General features: G+C 34.1%; 1 protein-coding gene across 1 annotated transcript in view; it reads right to left on the bottom strand.

Moving 5' to 3' along the window:
- Positions 1-8,205, bottom strand: part of SNTG1 (syntrophin gamma 1) — a 510,335-nt gene that overhangs the window by 501,519 nt on the left and 611 nt on the right. The gene's annotated exons all lie outside the window — the stretch shown is intronic.

The raw sequence follows: 8,205 nt of genomic DNA, 5'->3' as shown, positions 1-8,205 counted from the left end.
ATCTGTGTTCATGAGAGATATTGGTCTGTAGTTTTCTTTTTTTGTGTTATCTTTACCAGGTTTTGGTATCAGAGTAATATTGACCTCATAAAATGAGTTGAGAAGTATTGCCTACTCTCAGATTTTTTGGAAGAATTTAAGGAGAATAGATATTAAATCTTCTTTGAATGTTTGGTAGAATTCACTGGTGAAGCCAGCTAATTCCGGACTTTTACTTTTTGGCAGGTTTTTGGTGATTGTTTCAATTTCCATACTGCTGATTGATCTATTTCGATTTTCCAGATCTTCTTGATTCAGATAGGAAGATTGTATTTTTCTAAGTACTGGTCCATTAATTCTAGGTTATTAAATTTGGTGTTATATATTTTTTCACAGTATTCTTGTATGATCTTTGTATTTCTGCAGTGTCTGTCATAATTCCCCCTTTTTTACCCCTGATTTTGTTTATTTGTTTCCTTTCTCTTCTTTCTTTAGTGAGTCTAGCCAGGGGTTTGCCAATTTTATTAACCTTCTCAAAGAACCAGCTCCTTGTTGTATTTATTTTTTCTATTTGTTTTTGTTTTTGTTTTCAATTTCATTTATTTCTCCTCTAATTTTGACGATTTCTTTCCTTCTGCTAACTTTAGACCTCATTTGTTCTTCCTTTTATAGTTTTCTAAGATGAAGCATTAGGTTGTTTATTTGGGCTCATTCTTGTATTTGGAGATAGGCCTGTAATGATATGAACTTTCCTCTTATGACCATTTTTGCTGTGTCCCAAAAGTTTTGATATGTTGTACTATCATTATCATTCATTTCTATGTATCTCATGAACTCACTTTTTATTTCTTCCCTAACCCAGTCATTCCACGTATTTGTGGCTCTTCCTGATTTCTTTCGGCAGTTGATCTCGAGTTTCAAAGCTTTATGATCAGAGACTATAGGTATGATTTCAACCCTCTTTTATTTGTTGAGACTATTTCTGTGTCCCAGTATGTGGTTGATTCTTGAGAATGTTCCATTTGCACTAGAGAAGAATGTATAAGCAGCTGTTTGGGGACGGAAGACTCTGTAAATGTCAATTATGTCCAGCTGTTCTGATATGTCATTTAAGGATGTTATTTCCTTATTGATTTTCTGTTTGGATGATCTGTCCATATCCAACAGTGGAGTATTTAGGTTTCCTACTATGATGGTGTTTTGGTCTGTTTTTCTCTTTAGTTCTGTTAGTAATTGCTTTACATGTTTTGGGGTTCCCTGATTGGGAGCGTAGATATTAACAAGTGCTATGTCTTCTTGGTGCGTGATTCCCTTTATCATTATGTAGTGTCCCTCAGTATCTTTCTTTACCTTTTTTATTTTGAAGTCTATTTCATCTGATATTAGTACCACTACTCCGCTTTTCTCTGAATGCCATTAGCTTGAAATATCTTTTTCACTCTTTCACTTTCAGTCTATGTTTGTCTTTGGAGCTGAGATGTTTCTCCTGGAGGCAGTATATCATTAGGTTTTATTTTTTTGATCCATTCTGCAATTCTGTGCCTTTTTATTGATGAGTTTAGTCCATTTACATTTAGAGTGATTATTGAAATATGAGGTCTTATAGCCATTTTATCTTTTCCTTTCTGGTAGCTTGATGTTTCTATTTCTTCCTTGTTCTTGTGTTTCTATTTTCTTTATTTTGGCTGGCTTTTGTGGGTTTTGCCTCTGGTTCTTCTTGTTTAATGTTATATACTTTGGTTCTGAATCTTTGGTGTGTGGTTACCATTACGAATATGAAAAGGATTGTTATGTATATATACAGTTATCCATTTTCTTCTGCGTGTGCCTTATACCTTTTCCCTTTTTTCGTATTTGGATCTTTGAATTTCTCCTTTTCAGTCATTGTTGTCTCAATTTGTCCCTATGTATGCTGAATGTTCATTACTATCTTGCTATAGCAATTCTCTTCTTATTATTTAAGCTTATAATGCTCTGTTCTTAGTAAAAGTTGCACTGCTCTGTTTCTATTTACCTGATAGTCACTTTACCCCTAATTATGTATTTGTTTTGTTTTGTTTTGTTATTTTGTGTTAGGTGAGCTGTAGTGCAGGCCTTATAGTGGAGAATTCCAATTTTTATATGTCTGGAAAGGTCTGAATTTCTCCTTCATATTTAAAGGAGAGCTTGGCTGGGTACATTATTCTAGGCTGGTAGTTCCTTTCATTTGATAGTTTAAATATTTGATTCCATTCTTTTCTGGCTTGTAAAGTTTACGCTGAGAAGTCTGATGATAATCTAATGGGTTTTCCCTTATAAGTTACCATCTTTTTTTCTCTGGCTGCCCTGAGAATTCTGTCTTCGTCAGTGATTTTTGATAGTTTTAATACAATGTGTCTTGGTGAAGGACTTTTTGGGTTGATATAATTGGGTGTTCTGTTGGCTTCTTGAATTCTAAGCTCCAGCTCATTCCTTAGATTTGGGAAATTCTCGTCCACTATTTGTCTGAAAATACTTTCTAGTCTCAGCTCCTTTTCCTCGCCTTCAGTAAAGCCTATTATTCTTATGTTTCCTCTTCTAATAGTATCAGCTAGTTCTTGAATTTATCTTTTATTATTTTTCATTCTTTGGTTTCTCTCTTTTTTCTTCTGATTTATTTCTAGATTTCTGTCTTTGATATAACCGTTCCTTTCCTACATTTGGTCGACTCTATTTCCCAAGTTTGCAATTTCATTTTTTAACTCTTGCAGTGTGTTCTTCATCTCCAGAAGTTCTTTGTGGTTCCTTTTGAGGGTTTTAATCTCATTGCTCTGCCCATCTAGTTGTTTTTTCGAATTCCTGAAATTGTTGATTTGAGTTGTTTTGGATCTCATTGAGTTTTTTTAAGAAGTAGCATCTTGAATTCTCTGTCATTTAAGTCCATATTTCTATGTCTGTAAGCTTATTTTCTGGAGATTTTTCTTTCTTTCTGAGCTTCCATCTCACTTTGGTTGTTTGTGGTGTTTAATGGACTATTTCTCCACCTGGGTATTAACAAAAGTGCATTCTGTTGTTTTTCCAGAAAGATTTTTTATATAAAGGTCTCTCTTTAGCCTGCTGCAAAGAAGGCACTTAGGTGGTGTCTAAGCCTCTTGAATCCCTGCTTTATATGAAGCCTAAATGTCTTTTTTATTTTCTTGTAGAAATTAATCACACTTGCTACTTTCTGTTTTAGTTCCTGTCTGTGTTAGCAACAGTTTCGGTAGCATTTTCTCAGATTCCCCTGGGGCTCCACAGTGATTGGTATCAGTGGGTATGGGGGGAAGGCCCTCTGGGTTGAGAGATGGGGGCTGCAGCCTTGGTTTTGCAACCAGGTTAGGTAAAAATCAACTGTCGCTTCTCTGAGGTCCTGTAGCGCTTCTCTGCTTTCGGCCCTGATGACTGGGCCCTGCTGCTGGCTGCTAGAAGTTCCAGTACTTCCAGGCAGGCTGATCAGGGATGTTGCCGCACCTTCTCCATTCCTCTTCCAAAGAGAGAATGTATTATTATTATTATTATTATTATTATTATTATTATTTATCTATTATTATTTTATGCCAAAGGTACCTGGTTTCCGTAAGTGGTCTCCCATTGGGATATTAACTAGTCCTAACCCTGCTTAGCTTCCAAGATCAGGCATCAGGCTTGTTAAGGGTGGCATGGCCATAAACTATGGACCATAGCTCCACTGGGGTGTGAATCCAGGACCTTCTGCATGTAAAGCAGATGTGCTAACTGCTACACTATGGAACCACGTCCCCAAAGAGAGAATTTTAAAGGTAGTAAGAGAAAAGCAATTATTTACCTATAAGAGAGCTCCTCCATAAGACTGTCAATTAATTTCTCAACAGAAACTTTGCAGGCCAGAAGGAATTGCATGAAACATTTAAAGTGATGAAAAGAAAGAACCTACAACAAAGATTACTCTACCCAGCAAACTATCATTTAGAATCGATAAAGAATTTCCCAAACAAGAAAAGATAAATGAGTTCATTAACACCAGATGACTGTTACAAGAAATGTTGGAGGACTTCTTTAAAAAGAAGAAGAAAACAAAAGATCAAAAATACTACTAATAAAATGGCAATAACTCCATAGCTATCAACAATTACTTTAAATGTAAATAGATTAAATGCTCCAATCAAAAGAAAGGGTGGCTGAATGGCTAAGAAAATAAGACTCTTACATATGCTACCTAGAAGAGACTCACTTCAGATTGAAAGACACACACAGACAGGGACAGAAGGGACAGAAAAAGATATTTCATTAAAATGGAAATGAACAAACATGAAAAGGTAAAGTAGCAGTACTTCTAACAGACAAAATAGACATTAAAACAAAGGCTATAATAAGAGACCAAAGAAGGACCCAGTAATCCCAAAACACTACTTCAAAGGAACATGTGAATCTATATGTTCATTGCAGCGTTATTTACAATATCAAGAAATGGAGGCAACTTGAGTGTCCATCAATAGATTAATGCATAAAGAAGAGGTGGTACATGTATACAGTGGAACATTACCCAAACATAAAAAATTGAATAAAATCTTGCCATCTGCAACAACATGGACTGACCTCATTGTGCTGAATGTAATAAGTCAGACAGAGAAAGTAAATGCCATATGATTTCACTTAATGCGGAATCTAAAGAATAAAATAGATGAACAAACAAAACAGAAACAAACTCAGAGAACATTTTGAGGTTGCCAGATGGAAGTAGATGGGGCGAGGGGTGAAAAGAAAAAGGAATTAAGAAGTACAAATTGGTAGTTATAAAATAATAATGGAGCTGTAAAGTCTGGTATAAGGAATACAGTCAATAATACTGTATAACCATGTATGATGTCAGAGGGTACTAGATCTGTCAGAATGATCACTTTATATGTTATATAAATGTCTAAATACCGTGTTGTACACCTGCAACTAATATAATATTGTATGTCAACTGTAATTAAAAAGAAAAAATATTTTAAAAAGTTCACAATCTGGTAGAGAAAGACTAAAATAATCTAAAATGTTATCATAGATATGTAGAAAAGAATAAATAGTTAGAATTGGGGCACCTGAATACTTTTAAGAAGATGGTGTCATTTGTTCTTGGTCTTTAAATGTTAAGAAGGTATTTAATAGAGGAAAAAATATATTTCTTTGGATAATTATTACCATACAGAGTTAACAGCATTGAGGACAGTTGGGGTTTAAGAATGAGGAAAAAATAAATCAAGATAAGAATGAAAATAATCATCAGAATATGAGTGAAAAGACAAGAACAGTGGATGGTTATAGACATTATGAACAGCTGGAATTTTAAAAGTTAAGGAGTGGCCAATTGTATAATTTAAGGTTACAGTGAAGTGGAGGGTGATATTAAGTATTGACTAAGAATATACTACAATTTGATGATGAGGATTTTTTTTTGTTTATGTATTCATTTGTATTTATAATTGCACTCTTTTTACTTTTTTAATTTCAAAACTTCCTTCCTTCTTATTTCCTTCCTTCTTTCTTTCTTTTAATGTGGCAAGACTTATGAAACTACAGGAGAATGTCTTTGAAATATACAGAATACAGCTCCCAAAATATTTTCATAGACTTGTTATTTTTTTCTGAAATATTTATTATTTCTTCATATCTTGGCATGATGATAAATCCTGGGGTCACAAGGAGAAATTACAGGTTTTTTTTTCCCCCTCAAACTCTCACAGAAAATAAAAAACTCTCATAAAAAATAAGTGAAAACCAAACTCAAGTCAGCATGCTATTTTTACATCAGCAAACAGCATTACTATTAACACTTCTGATCAAGAACTACATCTCCTACAGACAACTTATTCAGTTAGAACCCCATAAGCAAGATTGACGGGGAGGGTATCACGGTCAAAATATACCAAGAAAGTTGCTGAAAATATAAAGTCAGTCTTGGGCTCAAAGCTAGGCTTGTTTGCATTTTATAAGTGTGTCATTTTATCCATGATAGACAACATAGCCATGATAGACATGATAGACAAAACTGGAAGTAGAGGTGTTTTTATCAGTGCAGTGACTCTAACATCTCAAACATGCCTGAAAAGGCTGAAGATTTGATTAACAGTTCTGTTGGCATATGGGTCAATATAAGCTACATTCTGTGATCAGATTCCATGTGTAACACAAAAAGGAGATAGATAATGTAAAAAACAATCAAAGTGCAAGGTCACATGCCTCAAACATCCTGAAAGCACAGAAAAGCAGTTGTAGAATAAATTTTACACTTTCAAATATTAAGTATTTACATTAAAGGAATCTTGTTCTGACAATAGAAAATGCCAGGAAGAGAAAAGCTCTCCTCGAGCTCAGTAAAGAGGGCAGCGAGCACAAAACAGGGGCAAACAATCCAGTTGCATCATCTGCTCCCACACCAGATATCAAGCGAGCTCTTGCTCATGGGACTATTTGCCTTCAAATGTGAAGCTAGTCTGGCTTTAAACGTAGACAAATATGAGCATCAATAAAACATAAAAGGCACAATTACAATTCTACAGGTCAGGTGAGAGATTATAATAAATCTACTAACAAACAGTGCATGCTGATACATAAAATTTAAAAATATTTCTTATGTGCAGAAAATAGGCAATGTGGGTTAAGGTTATATTTTATAAGATTATGTTTACTATTTCTCCACCTATTCATCTCCTCTCAAAACAATATCAATTCAATCTCATTGCTTCTCAATAAAGTATTTTGAACTCTTTAAAAAACATGGAAGGCAGATATATACCCAAGAAGATAGAAAAAATATTTAAAATTCATCTGGATTTTTTTTAAACAACATATTTACTCTTTGTGATTGCAGAAGAGAAAACAGCCACCCTCAAATGAATTGTCATTATTCTCCTTACAACTGCCTCTCTTCCTTTCTTCATTTATAGTATGTAACTTGGGACTTTGTCAAGATTTACAGTGAATAATGCTTTTCATAATGGTGAAGTGAAAGCATACAGAGTAACATGTTACACTGGGAAATTTTAATTATGTAATAAATGACACTTTTTTGAAAAGTAGTAACTTTGCCATTTATGGCTAACACAGCATAATTTGGGTAGTTTCCACCTCTATGGTTTGATCCTCTGTCTCTGTTTAGTTAATTCTTTTATATGGGTTTCAGAATGAAAGGCTGAGAAGCCAAGGAATAACAACATTCCAGGAAATATAAATATCCATCAGGTATGAAGGGTTTAGGGGAATGAGGAATGGATTCAGAGGCAAGAAAAAACAGTAGTAGAGAGTACAAGTAGTTCTAGAACACTCAACCATGTTTCAAGGAAACATGTTCTTTCCCCGCTTTCTTTTATCTATTGAGCCTCTCTATGATATTTTATTTGAAGAAAAGGTATAACTATGAAAAAAAAGCTAAGCTATGAAAAAAAATTGAAAACCTTGGATATAATCCAGCACTTTTGGTACATTTGGGATCTTGCTTCTTAGGAAAGTATGCATTAAATTTTTCTGAGTTCATTTAAATGATGAGAATTCAGTGTTTAATGTAATAAGGAAAAAGCTACCTGATATCAGATGGTTAGGGATCAGGATCGGGGAGGGGGAGAATAATCAGTCTATTAGCAACCCATCCCTATCTGGGTTCTCATTATGACAAATATAGTCATTATGACTTCCATATCTAACAGAATATTTTGTAATAAGAACAACTCCAGACCTAATTGTTTGTAATCCTAGATGGCTCCGGACCTTGCCATAATCCTTGAGAACCCCATTAGTAAACCATCTGCAAGGTTGCAGCCAGTATTAGAATTCTACAAGTTTCATAACATACAGATATACATACTGAATTATTCTTGTCATTTTAATATTACACTTAGATATAATTTAATACATGATATATACACAATACATATTCAAGTGTTAGCATTCATTTACCGTAATAGATGACAATGAGTTTTATGATTCTCATTAAACAACTCTGTAAGTCCTTGTATTACCAGGAAATAAAAACTCAAAAATACTGTGGTAATTTATTAGAGAAATAGATGTAGTTATTTTAATCCAAAGTTTTGATATCTCTAGCAAATAAAATTTAAGTCTTTCTTTTCAAAAGTAACACTTGTCCTAGCACCGGGGCCACAGACAATATTCACCTTCTACTTCCTTTGACTATGCTGACCCACACTCCCTTTCTGAAGGTATATTTGATTTATTTTACAATTTACCACTATTTCATCCTTTATTGTAAAA

The sequence above is a fragment of the Pteropus alecto genome, unplaced genomic scaffold, assembly GCF_000325575.1.
Source record: "Pteropus alecto unplaced genomic scaffold, ASM32557v1 scaffold62, whole genome shotgun sequence".
Lineage (NCBI taxonomy): Eukaryota > Metazoa > Chordata > Mammalia > Chiroptera > Pteropodidae > Pteropus > Pteropus alecto.
Note: the sequence above shows the minus strand (reverse complement) of the source record. Positions and strands in the feature narration are given on the sequence as shown.